Genomic DNA, 22,914 nt, shown 5'->3' with positions numbered 1-22,914 from the left:
TCAGAGTCTCAGCGGGCCACAATTTGTCACCGCGCTGACAGTGAAATACAGCTCAGCCTATTGTTCTGCAGAAGTAACCTCAGCCCCGGGCCGGTGGCGACGGGGGCAGTTTGCAGGACGCTGCGCTGTGTTCCCCGGGAAACCCTGTTGTGCTGTGTACCCTGGATAACCCGTGGGGTTTGGGAGAGGCCACAGCCATCGAGGCGATGAGAGAGCTATTCCTTGGAAGAGCTTTGGAAACCAGGAGTGCCAGCATTGCCCGCCCAGAAAGGGTGAACAAACGTCATGCTTTGGGAAAGATCATCATAGCTTGGATGAAAAAAAAAAAACAACAAAAAAAAAGCCTTCCTCACCAGCACAGTGTATTTCTCCAGTAAGCTGCTGTTTGTGAATCCTGGGCTCTCCAAACTGGGGGTTGCCGAGTCCCTCCTATGCACGCTTCATTTAGCCAAAGGAAAGAAACTCTGAATCAGACTGTTTACTTGGGTGTAGCTGCTCTCCCACTGTGCCAGCCAAATTTGCCTTGTAGGCTTAGAAAAACAGCTGAAGGCCAAGCAGGCTGTCAGACAGCTATTCTTTATCATTTGGTGCCCACAACTGAACAGGTACAATTGCGAGAACACTTTGCGCTATGTGAAACAGGCGTGCACACAGTCCAAGCAACCAGGTGCTTAATCTGACTTCTGCTGTGTGGGAAAGCTCTTTGCCTCCAATTAGTATCTTCACAACAGGGACGGAGTTTCCTAACTGACTCCTGAAGTCCCAAATTAACGTCTTTCAAACCTCCACTTAACACTAGAGATACACACAAAAAAACCTCCTGCTTTGCTACATGTCTGCAGATGAGTATACCAGAACCACCTACACTTTGGTAACACTGAACTGTTTGAGCACACTTCTTTCATTTGAATCCTAGTAGCATTGCTCCATACCTAGCACTGCAATATCGTGGTCTTTGCCCATACTTTGAGAACTGACTTGATAACTAGGAATGGATTTAATCCCATAGAAACCATGCTGTATCCTAATTAACGTTCTGATTAATCACAGAATCACAGAGTCACAGAATCGTATAGGTTGGAAAAGACCTTTAAGATCATCGAGTCCAACCGTAAACGTAACACTACCAAGACCACCACTATACCGTGTCCCTAAGCACCTCATCCAAACGTCTTTTAAATACTTCCAGGGATGGCGACTCAACCAAAGTACCTATTTAAGTACCTATTTGTACCTATTTGGGATGACAGACTTGCTTTCCTGTCAACAGAAGTAAAGCTGCAAGAAAGCCACATGCAGCCAGATCAATGGTCCAGTGCCACCAGTATTCCCCCCAGCAGTGGCAGCCTCTGACCTTCCAACTCTATCAACTGCTGGGTCATCTAAATAAAGGTGCTCTCAGTTCTTCCCATGTGAGGATGCTTCTGATCACATGAATAAAATATTCAGAGGAGGCAGAGACTGCCTCTCCTACAGCATATGTGAAAGCTCTAATTGCCGCTCTTACAATGCTAAATATCTATGCAATGCCGAACAGAAGCAAAAGCACGAGAGAGAGCAGCCGGAAACACCTTGATAGTGGGAGATCTGGGATCCCATCCCACCAGGCAGTGGAAGGACCTGAGTGCTGATCCCCCTCACCTCAGGTAAGTCCCCAGACTGCCAAGCTACCAAACAGAAAGAGAAGGAAAGGTCTCCAGATTGGTTACGAGAAGCCAGCTCCTAACTTAGCCAAGGTTTCCAGGCTCCCAGCCCACAGGGTAGTACCCTGGAAGTGGTACCTTCCTATCTTTTAGCATCCTAGGCTGCCAAGTTTCTCTCACATGTGATTCTATATTTAAAAACTTACAAGTGCATACACTTTGTTAAAAGAAGCAAAGCCTTAATTCTAAGTGCAAATATTTGTACTTCTGCTTCTAAGCACTATGGTATTTGACACTGCTCAAATTAAAGCCCCAAATGTTAATCCGAGGCTCTAGTAGCAGCAGCATGAATACAAGCTTTCTTCTTTGTTTTCCCAGTGACCTTAACCATTCACTCTAGAAACAAAAATTCTTCCCTAGGATGCCTCCATGATTTCTGGCTCGTCAAAGGAGTATTGCTGTGATAAATTCAGTAGGAACTCTCTTGTCACATGTAAAAAGACTGACCATTTTTCTTTCTTGTGTTTAGCCATATATCATTGCAGAGTAAGGAGGGAGGGAGTTTGGTGGGTTTTTTTCTATTTTGGTCATTGGTCTTTTACTAGGGAAAAAACCCATAATTATTAGTTATGCTGGATTTTGTTATTCATGTTAGTATTTTCAAACTCTAAAAAATAGCTTAATTAGATTAGTGTCCCTAAGAGACGATTCAAATAATTTAACAGTAGAGTTGCAATCAGAAGAATATAATAAAGGCTGTACCATGTCAGATGGATAGGTCCACCCCGCCCAGTACTCTATCTGACAGCAAGCTAACCTCAGAGGCCTACGAAAGGGTATTAAAACAGGGTCAGCACCCAGTAATACCCCCTCAGCCTCCAACAATTTGCAGATGCTGCGCTTCAGTTTGCATATAATAGACCTTGGTGGGTTTTTCTTCCTTGGGTTTTGCAGGAGAGAAAAGTCATGCATAAGACTTGAAAATACACTGAGGAAATGAGATAAATATCAGAACTCTGCTAAAGTCAATAGATTTACATTTGAATAAAGCTGGTAGTAGAGAAAAAATAAAGGTACATTTTAAAACAGACTATGGATAGGCAGAAGAAATGTTCTTGACTGGCATCAACAGGAATATGTCATGGTATTGTTTTATCCATCTTCAAGTCGACTCCCAGCTTCAGAATGTAAACTCTAAGTATGCTATAGTTTTCCTGCATACTATTGAACAGCTGCACTCTTCCATTTGATTTCATTTCAGCACATTCGGGGTGTTTTTATCACACAAATAGTAAGTTCTATGCAGTACAGTTTGCGTTTTCATTTCGTTTTAAATCAAGCTAATACCTCTTGAATATAATGCACATCCTACAAAAAAAGTAAATAATACTGTCATTCACATGCACTGTAGGTAGAGGTTACGGTGGAAAAGTCAAACCATCTCAAAGATGGTCGTCAACTGCATTCTGCCTCTCCTATGCGCGGAGATGCACTGGTGGTGTGTAACACCCCTAGCCAGGTGTGCTGGCCCCTTCTGAAGAGCGGGTGTGATGGCCCCACCATCTGCACCCTCCGTTCCCTACTCCCAGAAAGCAGGGAAGCACTGAGTGTGTGGCTGGTAACTCAGCCTTGGGTGCAGTGCAGAAGTTCAGAGGAGCAGAGGCAAGAAGCCTGGCAGCCAGGGATGGGACAATCTGGGAAGTGGCTGTACAGTACTGGCTCTGTCTCTGCCAACTCCTGTGCCAGGCGTCTCTGGAGGATTATCTACAATCCATCTCCTTCTGATGGTACAATCGATTATTGTCTTACCCTTTCTCTTGAGAATTATCCAAAGCAGAGCTATACCAGTAAGAACAGAGATCATGTTATGATGGATATGTGTCCTGGTTTCAGCTGAGAAGATAGAGTTAATTTTCTTTATAGTGGCTGGTATGGGGCTATGTTTTGGATTTGTGCTGAAGACAGTGTTGATAATACAGAGATGTTTGAGTTGTTGCTGCACTAGTCAAGGACTTTTCAGCTTCCCGTGCTCTGCCAGGTGCAGAAGAAGCTGGGAGGGGACACAGCCAGGATCGTTGATCCAAACTGACCAAAGGGCTATTCCATACCACATGACGTCATGCTCAGTATATAAAGCTGGGGAAGAAGAAGGAAGGGGCGACATTCGGAGTGATGGCGTTTGTCTTCCCAAGTCACCATTACGCGTGATGGAGCCCTGCTTTCCTGGAGATGGCTGAGCACCTGCCTGCCCATGGGAAGCGGTGAATGAATTCCTTGCTTTGCTTTGCTTGCGTGTGCGGCTTTTGCTTTACCTATTAAACTGTTTTTATCTCAACCCACGAGTTTTCTTACTTTTGCTCTTCCGATTCTCTCCCCCATCCCACCGGGGGGGAGTGAGCGAGCGGCTGCGTGGGGCTTAGTTGCCGGCTGGGGCTAAACCATGACAATATGACACAGAAATGTATACTTTTACTGTCACAGTACAAAACCAAACTGTGTTGTCCTCCAAAAACTCCTTGTATATGCATATGATCAAGCTAAAAAAACATCCTGAGAAAGGAGAATATGTGAATTCTGAATGTCTTGGGGATACTGGCTCACAGGATATGTCTCCACTATACTCACTGTGAGTGTTTCCAGTCCTGAGAGATGTTTCCAAGCCAGTTCTAGCTTAGTTACGCTGAGTACTGACAACAACAGAGCTGAGGAGGCATGGACTACAACAGGTCAAAATACTTAAGGTTCCTGGCTATTTTACAGTTCATAACAAAGCTCATTACAAGAAGGGCAGTTCCTTATTGCCGAGAACACTGATCATTAATTTGTGTTGTGTAAAACATGAAGAAGAGGTTCAGTCCTGGGTATAACCATCCATCAACTGCTGTCTTCTGAAACCATTTCAAGAGTCTTAGCCCAGTTTCAAGGGAAAATGCTCAGATCACAGAAACACTGTCACGCCTTGTACCTTCTCACATCTCCCTTGAGCAGTTCCAGACGGGCCATCCTTTTGCTCTGAGAAATAGTTCCTCTGTCAGAGCACCGCAGTTCGTTGGTGCAACAGCATTAGGGAGAATGTAATGATGTTCTTCAGAACGAAAGAAAAATTCATACTTAGAGTGACATTGCTTCAGGGAGTAAAATTTTAAACAACCCCTCCCTGTTTCAAGACTATAAATAACACAAATCTCTAAACTTTTTATGCTGTGACTGCCTGAAATAATATGTGTTCATCTCCCGTGTTTCTTAAAGTAACAAGAACAATGCTTCTGTGAAAACCAAGAACAGGATACCGTAGCAGACAAAGTCTTATCCATGAACTTAATTGCATCCTTACAGCTGAAACGTAATCAGAACTTTAGCTATACAGAAAGCCAACAAATAATAATGGCAGAGTTAGATTATGTACCTATATATCACAAGAGGTTCTCTAGTCTTCACATTAAAACAAACCCATATTACTTAAGCAGCCATCTACTGAATACCATTCCCTTCATCAGGAAAAAAAGAAGTGTGTATAAATATACATATTTTTATATATTTATACTAAGCATAAAGGTAATTTCAAATAAAGAGACACTGCCATGTAAATGGGCTGATGACAATCCCTCTAGTCCTAAATTGTGTCTTACAACACCCTCTGTGAAGCTTTTTATGGAATACCCGTGTACAGATCTCTTGGTGCTGTTTCAGAGGAACTCAGAAAAAAAGGTTCTTTTTTTTCTGAGGTTCTTTTAAAAGAGGGATGTCTTTTCTGTGATAAAGAAAAGATTGGATTCAGTGGTGAGTATAATGGCGGCCCTTCAAGGCCCTTCAAGGCAGTGCCTTGAAAGAGAAGACCTGCAGGTAGCTCTGTCCCTTGGCATTGTAGATTATAGACCAGTTACAACTCATACTGCATTTTTTTATTCTGCGTGTATTTTCCTGTGTTTTCTGGAGCACAAGTTAGAATGCGTCATGGAAGGTGTCAGTTATAAATGCATAATTATTACCTGGAACTTCTTTCTAAAACAGAACATCAAAATGGCAAGATCAGACATGAGATGACAGTAATGACCCCTGTTCTTAAACTGTAATGTTTATTTCAAGTAATAAAAAACCAGCTAATATTTAGGCTAATTAAAAATGAGCAGTGATAAGTTCAAGGTATCCATCATTATAATATTTGCATCATCTTTGCAGAAAACAATACTCTTTTTAGGAAATCAGGGGAATTTACTCGGGAGACAGTATATTTTCCTCCAGAAAACAATTATTTCTATACAAAAACATAAGCCACAAACAATTGCTAAATCATTCTTCAAAACTCACTTTTAAAACAGATTCTATTTATTCAAATTTACAAACTTTCCTTTCTAAAATGAAGTATTGCAAGGTATAACAAAAACCATGAAGCTGACTCCCATGAAGCAAGATGATGAAATCTCTTTCTAACACCCTTCTGAAATGATTTCCAGCTCTCAGATTTCTCCAAAATACTTTAAAGCCCAGTTCTCTATGAGGAACAATTTTGTTACCAAAGTCTGGAACAAACTGGTTTTGTGGTTGTCTAATCACATAAGCCCTCACTGCTTTTATCAAAAACATTGTGCCTCTTCAAATAGTTAATTACAGTTGTAAGATTCAAAATATTCTCACAGTTATTACAGCTTGGTTTGGCTTTCACTTTTGCCTGCAGTGTTTTATTTATTTTCTTAGTTTCTTTCTGTATTTTTGCCCCGTAAGGTTCTTTCTGGAATTTATGGTGTCATCTTGCCTCCAAACAGACTTTTATAGTATCTTGCCACTCTCTGAAGTATTATGGTAGTCTCTTCAGTTTATGTGAAGCATTGCATTAACCAGTGTGTTTGTATCCTGCAGTGCTGGGAGTCAGCCTTGAGACAAGAGCCACTGCCCTAAGGAGAAGTTATCCCCACGAAGACTGTTTTATTTATCATGAAGCCTTGCCTTGCAGCACAGCCACGCAGCCTCTAAGCGCCCTGGACCAAACCTGCTCCTTGACAGGTAAGGTGTGCCCCTGGGGGAAGGTAATGAAGGTGAAGAGTTGGAGCCTTCTGAGGATGTTGCTAGCAGCACCTCACTTCATCCTGCCTCTGAACTCAGCCACACCAGAGCAGATGTCCACATGTCCACTTTCAGAGCTGCCGGGAAAAAAATATGTACTGGTTCTGAAAAATGCCAAAGGAAAGCCGAAGCTGCAAGACAGCTATGTACAATGTCTAATATCTGCTCTCTGAGAATCATTGCTGACTTATCTTTTTAATTTACGTCTTTCTGCACTGTACCTTTTTTTAAGACTTTGAGTTATGACCATCCTTCCACTCCTAGACTTCACACTTCGAGTGAGGAGTGCAGTTACGAGCAGACTCCAGCTCCCTTGAAGAGAATAATGTGACCGGCTAGGTTATGTCTCAAGTTTCCCCTTAGGTTTCTCATTTGCTGTAGTCTTGTCCCGTTACAAGTAAGTTTGTTTTCCATTTGAGTATTAGTCCACGACGGCTCTCAGGATGGGAATCGACTAGCATCAACACTAACTTCCTAAGAAGAAAGCTCTACAGTTGTTGTCTGGGCTGCTGAGGGCATGCTAAAAGTAAAGCCTAAAGTAGGCAGAATGGTTGCTCTCCAGATGGATCCATCTCTCTTCCTTGACTACAGACAGGATTTGACTAGTTTACATTACATACCAGGCTTTCGCACTCTCAAAATTAGGTGCGGTGAATCTCATTTTCAGCAATTACAGGAGCTTGAGCTTTATGTTTTGAATTCTGAGGTGATGAGCTCTGTGAAAAGCAGCTCATCAACAAAATCCAGGGGCTTATGTCAGCTTAACAGCTCTGGTGGGTATCAACAGGAGGCAGATTCAAGCACTTGGTTTCTTCTGAGCCCCCCGCTCTGTTCAGAGGTGTTGACCAGCACCTTTTGTCTTTACTCCAGGTTTTAATCCAAGCACGTTCTGGGCAATCTTCTCACTATGACTATTTCAAAAACCAAGCACAGGAAGGATAATAATGGCAACATTTTCAAAAGGTTAGTAAAAATCTTCATCAAAATAGCCTGTGAAGACACAGCAGTATAAACCAAAGCTCTTATTCAAATTTTAGCTCTAAAGTCCACCTACACACACAAACAAAAAATTTTACCCTCCTTTGGATGTAGTTAGAGAGCAAGTAAATTATCCCACTGCAGACTACAGTTAGACCTATATTTTTTTTAACCTGGTATTTTGCAGTGAGGATGCTGACTAACTCAGTCGAAAGTTGAAAGCCTGCCAGTACTTTCCCATAATTTCCCTTGAGGGATAAACAGATTCTCCCCAAATTGACTGAGAAAGCACAAGGGCTAGGAATTACGCAGCCAGATACATACAATAAATTGTAAAAACAATGAAGACACAATTGTACACATGTGGGTGTGCAGTTCACACCCAGCTTGCATTAATTCGGCTTCTGAGACCTCAGTGATGAACTATCCATCTAACTTTGAATGAAAACATACTGTAAAAGAAAGCTGTATATTCTCAAAATCTGAAACGTTATATTATTATTAATGAAAGTTTATTGGTTCTCAAAAGATTTGTTTTTATAGGCTTCTGGGACTGTCGTTAAAACACCGTAGAACTAGAATAGGTTTGAATACAGTGGCAAGGATGATGTTTAAAAAAAAGACTAAATTGATTGGGATTTGCTGGCCTGGAAAAGGGACAATGAGGGGAAAATGTAAGAGGTACAGAGAAGTGAAAGCATCACAGAGAAAAAAAATGTAAGGAAAAATTATTCAGTATTTCCAACAATACAAGAATCAGAAGAAATCAAACAAAATGACAAGGCAGAGGGGTTAAAACAGACAGGAGGAAGTGTTGGGGTTTTTTTCCCACACAGATTCTAGTTAAATGGTGGAACTCATTGGCAGAGGACACTGCACGCCAGAAGTATATACAAGTACAAAACCCGATAGGAAAAATGGATGGCAGAAATGGCCATCAAGAACGATGAAACAAAAGCCTGAGGAATTGGCAGCTGGCTCAGGAAGTCCTCCAGCCACGGTGTTAGAAACTGCTCAGGAAAACTAGAGAAGATGTCCCTGTACGTTTGCCTTGCCTTATGCTTCTTCCCCAAACGTGTGCTGTGGGTGACTGTCAGAAGTTTGATGGGTTTTTTGGACCTTTGTCCTGATCCAATATAGCAATTTTTATATACTTGGGTAGTCAGTGTCTCTCCCTGGACCTCTCCCTCATTGCTATGGTTATAAATACTTTCTGAAGTTTCCCAGTGTAACCATACCTTCAAAGTGATTTTGTCAAAGCTGGTGAATCTTGTAATATTTCCCAGGTCCATTCTTCTCAGGTTATCTATCAGGCCCTTTGTCTCCACAAATTCACTAACTTTGTCATATCGACAACTCTGATCCATATTTCTTGATACAAGCTTTGGGATATAATAGACTTCCTCTTCACATGTGTTCTTTCTTAAACCTAATCAAAACAAAATGAATATTTTTTGTGAGAGAAATAGGAAAAATATATTTAGTGGTATTCTTGCCAATATTAAACAATCAAACTGCAGTAATGAGTAAGCATGTTATGAATACCAAGTAAGGCAAAAGCAATGATTAAAATAAATAAACAGAAAACTCCTTTCAGCAATTTGAGGACCATATTTGATGCAATGCATTTTTTTAACTAGCCAGAAGAAGTGTGAGTATGAGTAAGATGCAAGAGCTAAAACCAAAACAATAAGCCAGTGTTCAGACTTACAGAAAAAGGAAGTATGAGCAACTTAAAAAGCAACTGAGAACTGGTAAATAGAGAAAATAATAAATGCAAATAAATCACAGCTGCAGAGGGAATTACAGAAAGTTAAATGTTTGATGATGTGAAATCTAAGTAGTTTAATTCTAAGTGTTAATTATTTCAAGTGCCTTTTGCAGCATGCTGAGTCTAGTGAAACAGTATGAATCACTGTCTAGCCTTAAATATGAACCATAATGGAGTTTATTTCAGTGATGGTGTCTGTTTTCCCATTTTTGTACTAAAGCAGTCTTCAGGCATTGTTTATTTAGGGGTTTAAAGCCTGTCCCCTAGCTTCTGCTTTGCCTTTGTACAGCACAACAGCTCTTCTTTCACAAATGTCTTCATAGCTGACTTTTAAATATGCAGAAGTGCTATTTTTCATTCCCCTAAAGGGAAGAGCTGTCTTGATACAAATATTGATATCACTGGTTTATTACAGCTGCCAATAGTTTGGTCTCAGAACAGATCCATGCTGCACATCAAGCTGCAGCAATGTTTTACAAGAAGCTCTGCTTCAGATATTGGCTCCCACACATGTGGGATTTGGGCATCCTGGTGCTGTTCTTAGTAAACTCAAAAAGCAAAACCAGCACTGAAGTTGCCATAATATGTCTTTTTTTTTCCTCATGCCTTGATTCATTAGGCAGTCACTGATGATGTGCTGAAGGAATGGTTCAGGTCCTTCAGAAAAAAAAGATTCCTTTGCTTTTTTCCCTTTTTCTTGATTCATTGGGTCCAATACAATACAGCACTTCTCAGTCCACGGTATTTATACACCAGAATACCAGAGGAGAAAGGAATCCTCAGATGCACATACCCCAGACTTTCTCAGAGGTGAATTATGAAATTCAGTTTATATTACAATGAACAATTACACGTGGACAAGTCTTTTATTCCTTATATTAGCAGCCTTCAACAATTTTAGAAGAATTAAATCCCAGGCACAATTTGCAAGAATCACTACATCTCAATGTAGCATTAGCTTTTGTGGGTGCTATAGAGGAATTAAGTGGCAAGTTCAGACTAATATTGCTTTTAAAGCACTGCTTATGTGAGAATACGCCTCCTAACTTCCAAACAGAAAGGAAGTCTTAGGAACTTCCCTTAAGCAGTTGCTTACATAAATCATAGTACGATGCTTGCCTATATCATTAGAAGCTTAAATATTTACAAAAATATGGATTCTGTATTTCAAAATTCTGTGGGTAAGAAATGAGCTATTATTTGGCCGTGAAGTGTGACACACATTTATGCCACTATGTAAATAGTGATGGTAAAATATGATCTAGATATAATCTCAGAATCCACGAGGTGGCAGTGTCATAGTTTACTTAGTGTCGCGCCCTGAAACATTTATTTTAAAATATCTAAATGTCATCGTGATATTTATCACCTCAGTTTTGAAAAATTTGGGGAAGTATTTGAGACATCTCCTTCATTTCCAAACCCTGGCAATGAAAAATTATTTTCCTAAGAAAAGGCAGAAACTGTTGTGTAAAGATGAGGAGCCGGCTTCCCGTGAGGCATCTGTCATGTTCCTGGGTGTTCAGTACCGGGGTGCCTACAGAGGCTTGTGAAGGATGCTGAATTCAGACGTGATCGTATCCTGCAGAGAAATCTGAATATCACACCCTGAAATCAGCCAGTCCTCAAAAACTACTTTCATTTACAGTAGTAAAAGTAAATTTAAAATTATGGCAATTTCTCCCTATTTCTTATTTATTTAGAAAGCCTTGACTTTGTTATTTAGCAAAAATACTGAATGTTAGGCCTATGTTAGCTTATATCAGATCTCTTTAATAAAAAGCTCCTTATTTAGAAAGTGGAATACAAAATATGTCCCTATGTTCATGAAAATATATCTGCATTATATTTTTTAAAAACACTAAGAATGCAGAATTACTAAGAATATCTAAAGGGAGAGATACCATTGTCCTATTCTAGTCGTCCCCAGGAAACACAACTTCCCTATTGCAAATGAAGGAAAAGGTCATGCAGAATTTAACAAGTGGTTTCTTTCATTTGAATTCCCTGGCTGCTGTTGCCTTCGCACCCGCTGTAAGGCTGCTCGCGGGCTGTTTTGCTCTGTCACGAGGGCTGGGGTTGTGGCCATCGCCCTGGCTGCTGGCTCTTTGCCGAGTCGGAGCCGGGTGGCCCACGCAGAGTTGTCGTCACATTGAGAAGATTAATGCAATTAGATAGATCGCATCCGTCAGGATCTGTCGTTTTCCCAGGAGGATGATTAATTAATGTAATCTTATTCAAGCACAGTATATCAACTCCAAAGTTTTCTACATCCAACGTGAGCTTTCCTCCCGTACTCTAGCAAGTCCTTCAATAAACACCAGGGATCTGAGGCCATGAACACGCAAATGGGGTTGTTCTCAGCAGAGCCGGCACTGGGATTCCCTAGCCACCTCTCGGAGCAAGAGCCGCACTGTCGGCTAGTTCGACCTGTCAGCTTCTTCCAAAAAAACCAGCTAGGCTCCACGGCAGCTGCAGTCCTCCTCTTGAAAACTCACGTCTGTGATTGTGCCTCTTCCTTCTCTCATGACCACTCCTCAGTGTGATCTTTTCCTCTTTCCTTTTCCAGCTCTCCACGTGGCTCTCCCTCTTAATGCCCTCTCTGGTCTCTCTCCCAGGGTAATCTGACCCACACATAACATCTCGGTCACGGTCCCAGCTCTATTACCATTCCAGACTAGACCTCAGCTCAGTGCTGGAGGCACCCCTCTGGAGGTGCCTACCTGCAGGTGTCTGCGTGTGAGCTGGGTGCTCAGGCCACACTGCGTGGAGGTGTCAGCCCCTTCAGGAAACATTCGGACATCTAAAATGAGTCTCAGCATCCGCAAGACATACTTCATCCCTCTGTATGAGTCAGCCTTTCAGCTTCTCTGTGGACATCTCCCATCTCTAGCAGCTCAGGTTAAACCTGGTTAAGACACAGATTTCAGCCTTCCTCTGTCACCTGTGTCCTGCTGCAAGCCCGAGGCATGCCACCACCACGTGCCCTGCCCAGGGTCAGCCTCCCCTCAGACCTGCCTCCAGATGCTCACACCTGGCCTGTCTCTAAATCACAGCTTCAGTCTGAGTGAGACCTCCGTAGCCTTTCCGACCCATCTGTAGGTATTCAGAGGAGCGGCGCTCAGCTCTAAGACCGGGCGGGGATATCAGGACAGGTAGAACCCACTCTGAATCCCTGCAAAAGGCAGGGAGGCTGCTTCCCATCCAGGAAGGAGGCATGTGAGGTTTACACTCAAGCCGGTGCAAAAACATCAACGTTTGATTAGGAAATCCCTTACTGGAAACTTTCAAATTTAAAAATGGCAACCTGTTCCACACAAAGTAAATGTTGATAAGACTATTGGAACTGCCAGGATATGAACAGCGGAAGAGAAACAAGGTGGTCCGTGAGCCAAAATCTCTGCCACCTCTTGGTGTCCATTTAAGAACTATGTCCAAAACTACCGTGGTAGAAGTAGATCGGTAGTCCAAGTGTATCTCATTAGCCATGCTTTTAATGAAACTTTAATGAAACTGTTCATTATCACAACTAGTGAAATTATCCCTGTATACTTTGCTGCATCTTTAATCTTAAAAAAAAGAGAGAACTCTACAGTGAGGTCTAATGTTACCTTTCATAATGAGAAAAAACATCAGCAGGCTTGAGCCAAGAAATTTAGGAGAAATTTAGGAGCTGCGTAAGGGTTGTTTTTTTATGTTTTCATCTGTGGATTTTGTCTGCTTTCCCCTCAAAACAAAAATGGCTTGCTTCAAAATCTCTTGAATAACACTGGAGATAACAAAACTTAGCTGGAATATTTCCATTGAGACTTGATCTAAATTAATCGGTTTTGAAACTTCCACCTCTTACCTTTGCCTCAGTACTTCCCTGGTAGCATGCAGGCAAAAAGGCTGGGTTCTTCTTGTCTGACTGCCAGTCTTTAACTGAGACCAGAGAAGAAGCATTCGATGTCCTGCATCTTGCATGTAGTATATGAAGAAAAATAAAGCGATTCACATTTTAGATGCACTGAATTACATTCTCAGACGTTTTTCTGTGCTGCCGTTTACTGTAAAAGGAGACCAGGCTGGCAAGATCCCCAGCCTGGGCATCTCAAAAGGCCTGTGAAGTGAGCTGGGTCTTGCCCAGGTGAGGGGAGAGGCTGGGAGCAGGGGCAGACCCATCCTTAACATAGAGGTCACCCCACAGCAGGGTGATGGGGCTGGGGACCTTCCTTTCCTTCCTAAAAAGGAGCAGCCTTTCCTTTTTATCTCCAGCCACACCTCCACCCCAGCCGCTCCCCTGACATGTTTGGGTTGAGATCAGGCCTCTTCCCTGATTAATGCCAATAGGATGTGTGCAATGAGACACATCGCAGCCTTCCAAGATAATGTTAACAGTTATTACTTCATTATTGTCATTAAAGAGCACTAACACATCCCAGCAAAATGTTCACAATACATTTTAGCTCTGAGAAAAACATTAAAAACTACTTTAAGATGTAAAAGATCTGTCTAGGCTTGCACATTCAGAGGAAATTGAAAACCCCCAACGAATGGCCAAACTTCCTGCACTGCCTTCAGTGTAACTTCTGAGAGTTTCACAGAACTGATCCTTTATTTCTCAGGGGACTGAGAGGACAGGCTGAAGTGACCTGGATGCTTCAAAGTGGCCAATGACCTCACAAGCTGACTTGACCAAGGCGACCGAGGTGACCTCCTTCATCTGGTGACCAGGATGCTCAAGGCACATGATCCAAATAACTCTGATTTCTTCCCTGTTTCTCAAGAAATGGTTGCATACAAAAATCCCTGGGTTTCACAAACAAGCAGTTATGTGAGCAGCTGGCTGTGCAAATAAGTTACTAATGTATAGATTAACAACACAACGCTGGCAAAAGGAATATTGTCAGAAGTAGCTTCATAATTCAAGGTCCCAATTTCAAAGCTGTCTTTTAAATTTTATTTTCACATGAGGTTTACCTCCCTGACCTATTTAGGCATCAAAAAAAAAAGTTTCCTTTAGGATTTTTGGACCTTCAGAAAGATAATTCTATATTAGACCTACTTTCCTCCCTCTGCTTCTCTAGAGGTTTCCTTCCTATCTTACCTTAGACAAGAGCGTGGTTTTCTCTGTTCCTCAGTCCCTCGTCAGTAAAATGAAGCTAATAGCACTTCTCAGCAGTGGTTTTTGGGGAGGATTAAGACAGCAGGTGTTTCAGATGTTCTTCAGTACATTAACATGGGAGACAGCTATAACGGGGGAAGAGCGTATGTAAGAAAGAAGAAAGAAAGGCTAAAATCTTTCTTGTCTTTTAGTTGGGAGTCAAACTTTGGGAGCTAACGTGGGAGTCAATCAGAGTTGGATTTGTCCTGATGGTAATTGCAGCTTTTATAGGATCATTTAAATTGTCTGTCAAATGAAAATATTTCTGTATAATGAGCATGCTATTAAAAACACCCCTGCTAAACCGAGGGCAGACACAGTCACCATATCTATGAGGGACTGGCACAGATGTGCAGCTACCACCCAGCCGGGTAAAGAGCAGCGCACAACGCCTGAGCCTTCCCCAGCCCTCTGCAAGCGGGCTGGGCAGGTAGGCAGGGCGAGTACCGCGAATTAGTTTGGAAAAAAGCATCACCTTCCAGTTCCTCGCTTCTGATGTACTCATGGTATGGCTAAATCTCCTGAGCTGGACTGGGTTTGCCCTACTGTTCCCCTCTTTCCTGCTGCCCAGTTCTTGGTGGGGTGCTTTTGTTCCTTCTTAGAGATAAAACTAAACCTATGAAAGTGACCAAAAACTAAACCTATGAAAGTGACCAAAATCAGGAAGGTGTTCTAACAAAACTCACATTTTAACTTTGAATTTCACCTTTGTTAAAAAACTCTCAGACAGTAGGTAGAGGAAAATGAAAAATAAAATTACTATGCTGAAGTAATCACTTTTGGTTTGGCTCAGTATTACCTAGAAACTCCTTGTTTCATTTGATTTGAAAATGTTCCCAAACTCAAAGTTAAACTTTAAACTCACCTGAGTCCTCACTGGCATGTTAAACGTGCCTTCTCTCTGGATGTTACACAGCAGTGTTACTAGCTCCCAAAGGAATACAAGCGGTAAAATTTTAATAATAGTACAAGGAGGCTCCGATTTTTACTTTTTTTGGGGGGGGGGAGGGGGAGAAACATATTGCTATCAGTATAGATGTATTGTTAAGGGCACAAATATTTCCTGGCTACACATTATGGGTGTGCTCCTTCCTAATTTAAAATAATGGGATTTTAAAGTTGACTTCATTCTCCATAGTATTAGATTCATAATCAGCACATGTGTCTAATTAAATTATGAAAGTTATTGAAAGGAATAATCTCCTATCAAGATTCTTATGAGTTGGGCTGTATCCTAAACCAGTCTTATGAAATACAGCTTTTGGCAAATACCATATACTTACATCATTACAGAATCAACAATGTTATTCTAAAGTGAACTTAAAAATGCAGATTCTTTAATGATAATGAACCAAATCCAGGCCTGACTTACAATAAATTGGCTTGGTCACAGAATACATTTCTTTATCTTTAAAAATGTACCAGAATAGGTATTGTACATAAAATGCGACACATTCTAAACCACATCTGGGAAATAGCTCATATTTAACAACAGTAAGTAAAAAGACACTACGAGTTTTTAGCCAGTTTGAGGAGTTCTTCTTCATGGCCATGTAGAAGACAAATCTGATACACTCAGATGTGCACAAAGAACCAGGTTTTCCAAATCAACAAATAATTCTGTGTATAAGCCCCTAGAGGTGGTGAAAAGATGATGATGAAACCTAGACGCAGTTCTCCAAAACTAAGCATGCCAGGCAAATTCCCACTATAAACTACATCAATTTGAGGTTTTGCCAAAGACCTCCACTTTGGTAGTTACAGAGAGCTAAGATGCAAGCTCCCAAGTCTGCTAACACTTATATATGCAATTGATTTCATTACCAAACACGTTCTGTAATGCCTCCCCTTTTTTTTCCACTTGACGCCTGGTCAACATTATGCCAAGGAAATATAGGTCGATCCCTGGCGTTTTATGGAAGTTTTACAATGATAATTTCTGGTTTTAAAGTGTTTTCCTCTCTCACACATGTTGAAAAAATTATTGAGGAAAAATCTTTGCGTTAGTCTGGCAACAAAGTGCTATAAATGCAAGAAGTAAGCAGAAGACGAAGGCATTTTTTTTCCTCAACTCTCTCTCAGTTTCCCTCTGAGATAGCGCTTACAGCAGCATTACCTTAGGCAGTAGCATTCTGAGATGCTTTCAGACAAAGGAGAAATCTGAAGGTGACAGTTCTCTTTCAACTTGCGGGAGCTCACCAATGGTAATACTTGTGCAAACGGCACACTGCAGAGCTCCGTCGTGACCTACAACGACGAGCACAACCGCAGAAACCAGGCTGCAAATGCCCGCGGCACTTGGCATCACCAGACTTAGGTATGTGTTTTAGGCATCCGATTATCCCTAGTGAAGCTTATGTCCTTCAAAAGGAGGCTGAATCAGGACTGTGTTTGTTCACATGTGCTCACACGTGTGTTAGTACAGTCACACCCTCCCCCTGCTCACCAGGTGCACGTATAGCTGGAGGCAGGATTTGTCCCTGTGCTTTTAAATAGGCAGATTTTCTGTTTCCAATGATCTGGCTGCTATGACCTTTGTAAACACAACCAGCAAACTGAAAGAAAAAAAAAAGCTGCACCTGAGTCACAGGAACCGGACTGAAAAGAGACTTCTGGAAACTTCCTAACAGTTGGTCCAAAGATAATCTTGCAACACTGGAAAAATCATATTCAGAGTGATTTTACTACAAGACAAATACAACATGTTTGCAGTCAAAACAAGGGGGGGAATGCATTTAAAATGTACTGAAAAGAACGTCAAGAACCAGTTATACTTATCAGACCATTTTAAGACAACTAAATGTGCAATACCAGTGAACATATGAATATAGTACACAGCAAATTCCTCACTTTGTAAATATCTGACTTTTGAATATCATCAGGTTCGTTTCCAGTTATACAAACAAATCTACTGTGCCAAAGTGGCACATATATGATATTGGGGTTGGGTTTTGCCACTGTGCTTTGCTGGAAGCAGTCCCCAATGAGCTATGCTAGAAAAGTCCTCGAGAGCGTGTGCTGGAAAGCCTTTGCTTCTGTTGTGCGAGCTCAGTGAATGCACCGAGGGCTACTGCGCTTGTATCCATTTCAGGGATGTGAGCATAAAATCATAAAGACCATTCAGCTTTCCATCCCTGAAACGATTTCTTGGTTTTGTACGTTCAGAGATACTCATTCAGGGATTTAACGTATTTCAACACCATTAGGAAGGGAGGGAAGGCTAAGGTGCGGAGCAGGGCTGCAATCCACACCATCTCCTCCCAGTTCCCCTGCTGCTTTCCACAGGGTGAGCTGCCTCCTCGGTTTAAACTAACGTAAATCTCGTCTGCTGCAAGCCCACCCTCCTCCTCAGTCTCTGACCTCGTCCTTTTGCAGGCACTAGCACTCATGTTACTGCATAGCAGATGGATTTGAAGAGCTGATCTGTCTGTAAACTAATCTTTGTTCTTTTGAGTGATTAATTTTTGCTGGATTCCTGAACTTCACGTACCAGCTTCCTGCGTGGTCACCGAGGCGCTGGGGCTGGCACAACAGGGGCACAAACCCATGGCAATCCAGACTTCAGATGCATAAACCCCATCCATATTTTCCTCTGTTCTCAAGCAATCCAGTTAGTTGATGCCTGCACCGTTCAGATTTTGGAATCTCTCAGTTGTAGTGTTCAGTTACAACCAGAAAGACAAATAAGGAGAAAAACTCCATCAAGTAAAACAAAGGACTTCCCTTTGCTCAGTCAATAAATAGCGAAAAGAAATCACCTGTGATCCACAGCGCAAGGGGTAACCGAAACATCTTTGGTTACAATCTGTGTTTCCATACAAATGGAGAAGAGCCCAGGGTAGCTCAGTGGTTAGAGGTTAGGATTTCTAGCTGGGGACTTCTATTTCTGGCTTTGCAAGGGACTTTTGCAACCTTCAGCCACAGGCTGAAATTTCTTCTAGTGCCATTGTTGACCCTCTTACAAACAAACAGAAAGTACTTATTTAGCTTGCAGAATCTACGGGCTTAGTTAATAAATGCCTAGATAATTAATAAATAGCCATAAAGCGCAGTGATGATCAAATCTTTGGAGCCTACAGTTCTAAGTATCAGTGGTGATATTTAGCCTGGTTTCCAGAGAGGCAGAACAATCGTCACGGGCATGTTTTCTCCAGAGCCCAGTCCCCCAGTCAACACCCTTTGTCCCTGGCCACCGTGTGCTTTTTGAGCCCAGGGAAGACAGAAGTGAAAGACAGATTTTGTTAGATGACTTGAAGGGACAAAGTAGTCACAGGGAACTGTGCCTCAGGCACAACCCCTTCCCTGAGCTGCCCCTGGCATTTGCAGCCAGGCTGCCTTCCAGTAAACAAGGGTCTCCAGGAATTACAGTTACACATTACCCCAGCAGGCTGTTGCACTGGCATTCTACCTTTGGATCACTGGTCTGTAAGGCAGTGGGGTTGGGTGGAGTCATCTAAGGCTCTTTTTTTGTACATCACCCACCAGGGAGACTCAGTGAGCTACTGTCAGTCCATGTTGCAGGGTACTGTGGCAGGAGGGTACCTGATACCCACCACTGCTAAGCTTAGGTCTAGAGATCTTTGTCTCCCATGTTCTTAAGCATTAAATTAATTCCTTTCCACTGTCTTTCTCCTTGTGAAATCATTTACTCGTGAGTAAGCCCCGCTAAGTCAGAAGTCTCTGGAGTCTCACAATGACATTTGCATTTCATATCTGCTCCCAAAGATGTGAATGACTGCAGCAGAGGACAAAGAGCAAATCCACTGATGGCACCATATAGCTGTGGTGCCATATAGTATAGCGTGCTCCTACAGAAATGCGTAGTAGACCCATTTTTGATTCTGCAAGTTTAAAAAAGGTAGTTAGATCCAGATTGACAAAGATATTTAAATATCTTCTCCTTATTGAATTTAAATAGGAGTTGGGTACCTAGGTGAATCTGGTCTTTGGAATCCATTTTGCTACCTGTAGTTATGATAAACCATTTCTTAGGCTCTGAAGAGAAGTCACAATCAAGCCCATAGGACTGAACCAGGCCCTTAGTGTGTTTGGGCGTGCGCTGCTGCCAATACATGGAAATACACATCGTCCTGTGTTTTCATTCCTCATCTTTACGTCTGAAAGTTCAACTTAAACATAGCCTTGCAACTCATTTTTCTAACTGTATGTTTGTATTCGTGGACAAGTGATAGTGTTTGCTCGTCAGCTCCCTATCTTGAAACACGTCAGGGCTGGGAAGCACGTGCCAATACTCTCCCCAGTGTGTTCCAGTTCTCTTGCCGAATAGATCACCCCGACAGACTCTCCTTCACACTTTTGAATTGTTTTTTCCAGTGCCGTCAGCTTTCTAAAATGTGCCACACCATCATACTTATGCCAGATGCAGAGTGCAGAGGACCAGCTCCTTTTGGACAGGAGAGAGGAGAGAGGAAAAGCCATAAGAAAAACAGGATGATAAATAAGAAGATCGTAGTTTCTTTTTCACCAGTTCCTGCACCTTAAACGTGCTTCAAGCCTCTGAGAAGCTGTTCACGGTGCATACACGTCATTGCAAGCACAGTGAAGGGAGTATCCAAGGATTATCAAAGCCCTGCTGCAGTGTAGTTGCCTCATCCAGCTAACGTAAAATAACATGGCGTCAGCATGGTCAAAATGGAAAGGAAACATCTGTTTCTCCTTTTTATGTTAGTGACAATCCATTTGTTAACTTTAGAATAGCACAGGCTGTCCCACTGATAACAGCTCGGGCGCTGGCTGTTCAGCCCAGGCAGGTGCATGGGGAACCGAGGAGCGGACTAAGAACAGATAACACGTGGGGCTGTCCTTAAGGGGGTGAACACCGGACTGAAATCTTTTTCTTCATCACTTTCTTTCAAAACTACTGAGGGAGATTCTTCCAAATCCGGTGTAACTGTATGGATGCACGCTGATAAACTGATCACTGACTGCAGCCCAGTGAGTAGTACGATCTAGCTGTAAGCATGCTGTTCCCTCTAGGGCTGGCACTGTGCGTGCTGCTTCTCGATCTTCCTTTTCTAACTGCTGCTGAGTATTAATTGAAGTAAGGGTCACTGAAGTAAACGGACAGCTTTTCAGGGACTGCAAACAATGGGATCGGGTCAGTCAGAACATCTGTATTGCTGGTTAGTTTTTTGCAATTTCATCTTTCAGGAACCAGGAGAAGGGGCTGGTTTTATTTTCACTTAGTGTAATTTTTAGTGTGTTGCTAACATAGAGGAAATGAGGAGGCAATAAGTATAACCTCACCTGTAGCCATCATACACTTTTGTCATCGAAACGGGCTGTCTTTTTTGCTATCTGTTGTCAGTAAAAGATACTGCAGAGCAAGAATTTCACAAGTTAAACACATAAAAGGTTACACGCTGCCTCGATCACACATTTGTTTTTGCTGAGAATTGGTTTATAGCTAGGTTAGATGTCTTCATCACTAGTGCCAAAAAGCCCATAGGAAAGAGGAGACAGATAAACAAATTGTGAAAGTGCTGCTGATGCAGATGAGTGGAAGGCTGGCTAACTGCTGTTTAAAAGCATTTTGTTCTGATGTACTGCTTTGTCTATATACACATCACGGTGACATCCCGGGCCTAAACCAAATACACACAATACTTTATTTAATTTTCCTTTCAAAATGTTTTGATGTAAGGTCTGACATTTTTCCCATGGTTAATCATGAAACTGGGCACTGTTTCTTACAGTCCCTTGTACTTTACTCATGCAAAACATTCATCAGTTTAAATGGTATGATTAAGGGGAGCAGAGCTGGGGCCAAAAAAGGAAGCATGCAAAGGGAAAATAGATGTCTCCAATAACTTCTATTGGAATATGGAGCCTTTCACTTAAAATCTGGTTTAAATCAGTAGCTGCTGAAACTCATTACCACAAAAAAGATGGGTCCTCTGGTGCAGGCCCCGGTGCTGAGACTTGCAGTCTCTCAGCAGCTCCGTAAGTGTACGCGGCATTGCTCGGCGACTCAGTTTCTCAGCACCTCTAAAGACGAAGACACCATCTGCCTTGCAAACCTGGGAAGGGAGAGACCCCAACCCGTGCTGTTTAGTGCCCTGTAGGAAGCACATACGGGGGTGATAGCTATTTGATCGCCTGTACGAACTGAGGTCATTTACTCTGAGTTTCACGTGGACAGACGTTCAGAGCACAGCCAGCACTGACGCTACGACAGGGGCAAGATGGGCTGAATTTGTTCGCTACTACTCAGCCTGTGGGGTCCGGGGACAAAGCCTGGAGGTGCCCAAGTCCTGCCCTCTCAGGGCAAGGCTTTCGCATCCCTCAGGCGCAGACACCTGCGGGTGCCCAGCGGCCGAGAGCGCGGGGGGGCTGTGCCTGCACGCCGGCGCTACCCGCTCGCCCTGAAAACGCCCGGGGACAGGATAAGGGCCACCAAGGGCGGCCGCGGCGGGTCCCCTCGCGACTTCGCCCGACTGGGGAGCGACAGCCATCCCTGCCGCCCCCAGGCTGGGGGAGCCTGGCCGTGAGGAACGGGGGGAAGGAGGGACGAAGGGAGGGGAGGGAGAGGACGGGAAGGAGGGAAGGAGGCGCCCCCTCCCTCCTTCCCTCGCCGCGCACCCGGGCTCCTGCGATGTGGTGAGTCACAGGCAGGTCAGGACCGCGCCGGAGGGGCGGAGGGAGCCGAGGGGACCGGCTGATTTACCGCTGGGAGCCGCCACCAGCGCGGCGGAGGCGCCGGAGGGAAGGGCGCGCAGAGCTTCCCGCAGCCCAGGTGCCGGGCGGGAGGCCCCTGCCCGCCGGGGCGCGCAGCCCCCGCCGCCCCAGGTAGGGAGGGCGGCGCGGGGCCGGGGCCGGGGCCGTGGAGGCTGAGCCCGCGGGGCGGAGGGGGCTGCGGGGCGCGGGCAGAGCGGCGCGGGGTCGCGGAGGTGCGCCGAGCTGCGCCCCGCTCCGCCCCTCCCTTCCCCTCCCCTCCCCGCCCGGGCTGGGCCGGGCCGGGCTGTGCCGGGTGCCTGGGCGAGGACCGCGGAGCCAGCCCTCCGGGCTGCAGCGCTCGCCCCTCCGGCGGCGGTGCCGGCGCGCGGTCCGCTCCGCTCCGCTCCGGTAAGGACCGGCAGCGGCGGGGAGGACGGGGCGAGCCGGGGGACGCGGGGAGCGGGGTGAGCCAGGAGCGGGGGAAGGACGGGGAGCGGCCCGGGTGCCGCGCCGTGCCCCGCCCGGGAACTTCGCGGGAGCGCGGCGCCCGGGGCCGCCACTGCGCTCCCCGGGGCAGGCAGCCTTCGCGCCGGGCGGGCGCCGCGGGGGCAGGTGAGCCGCCGGCATCGGCTCGCCCC

The sequence above is a fragment of the Mycteria americana genome, chromosome 1 (assembly GCF_035582795.1).
Source record: "Mycteria americana isolate JAX WOST 10 ecotype Jacksonville Zoo and Gardens chromosome 1, USCA_MyAme_1.0, whole genome shotgun sequence".
Classification (NCBI taxonomy): Eukaryota; Metazoa; Chordata; class Aves; order Ciconiiformes; family Ciconiidae; genus Mycteria; species Mycteria americana.
The sequence above is the reverse complement of the archived record's forward strand: the minus strand, read 5'-3'. Positions refer to the sequence as shown.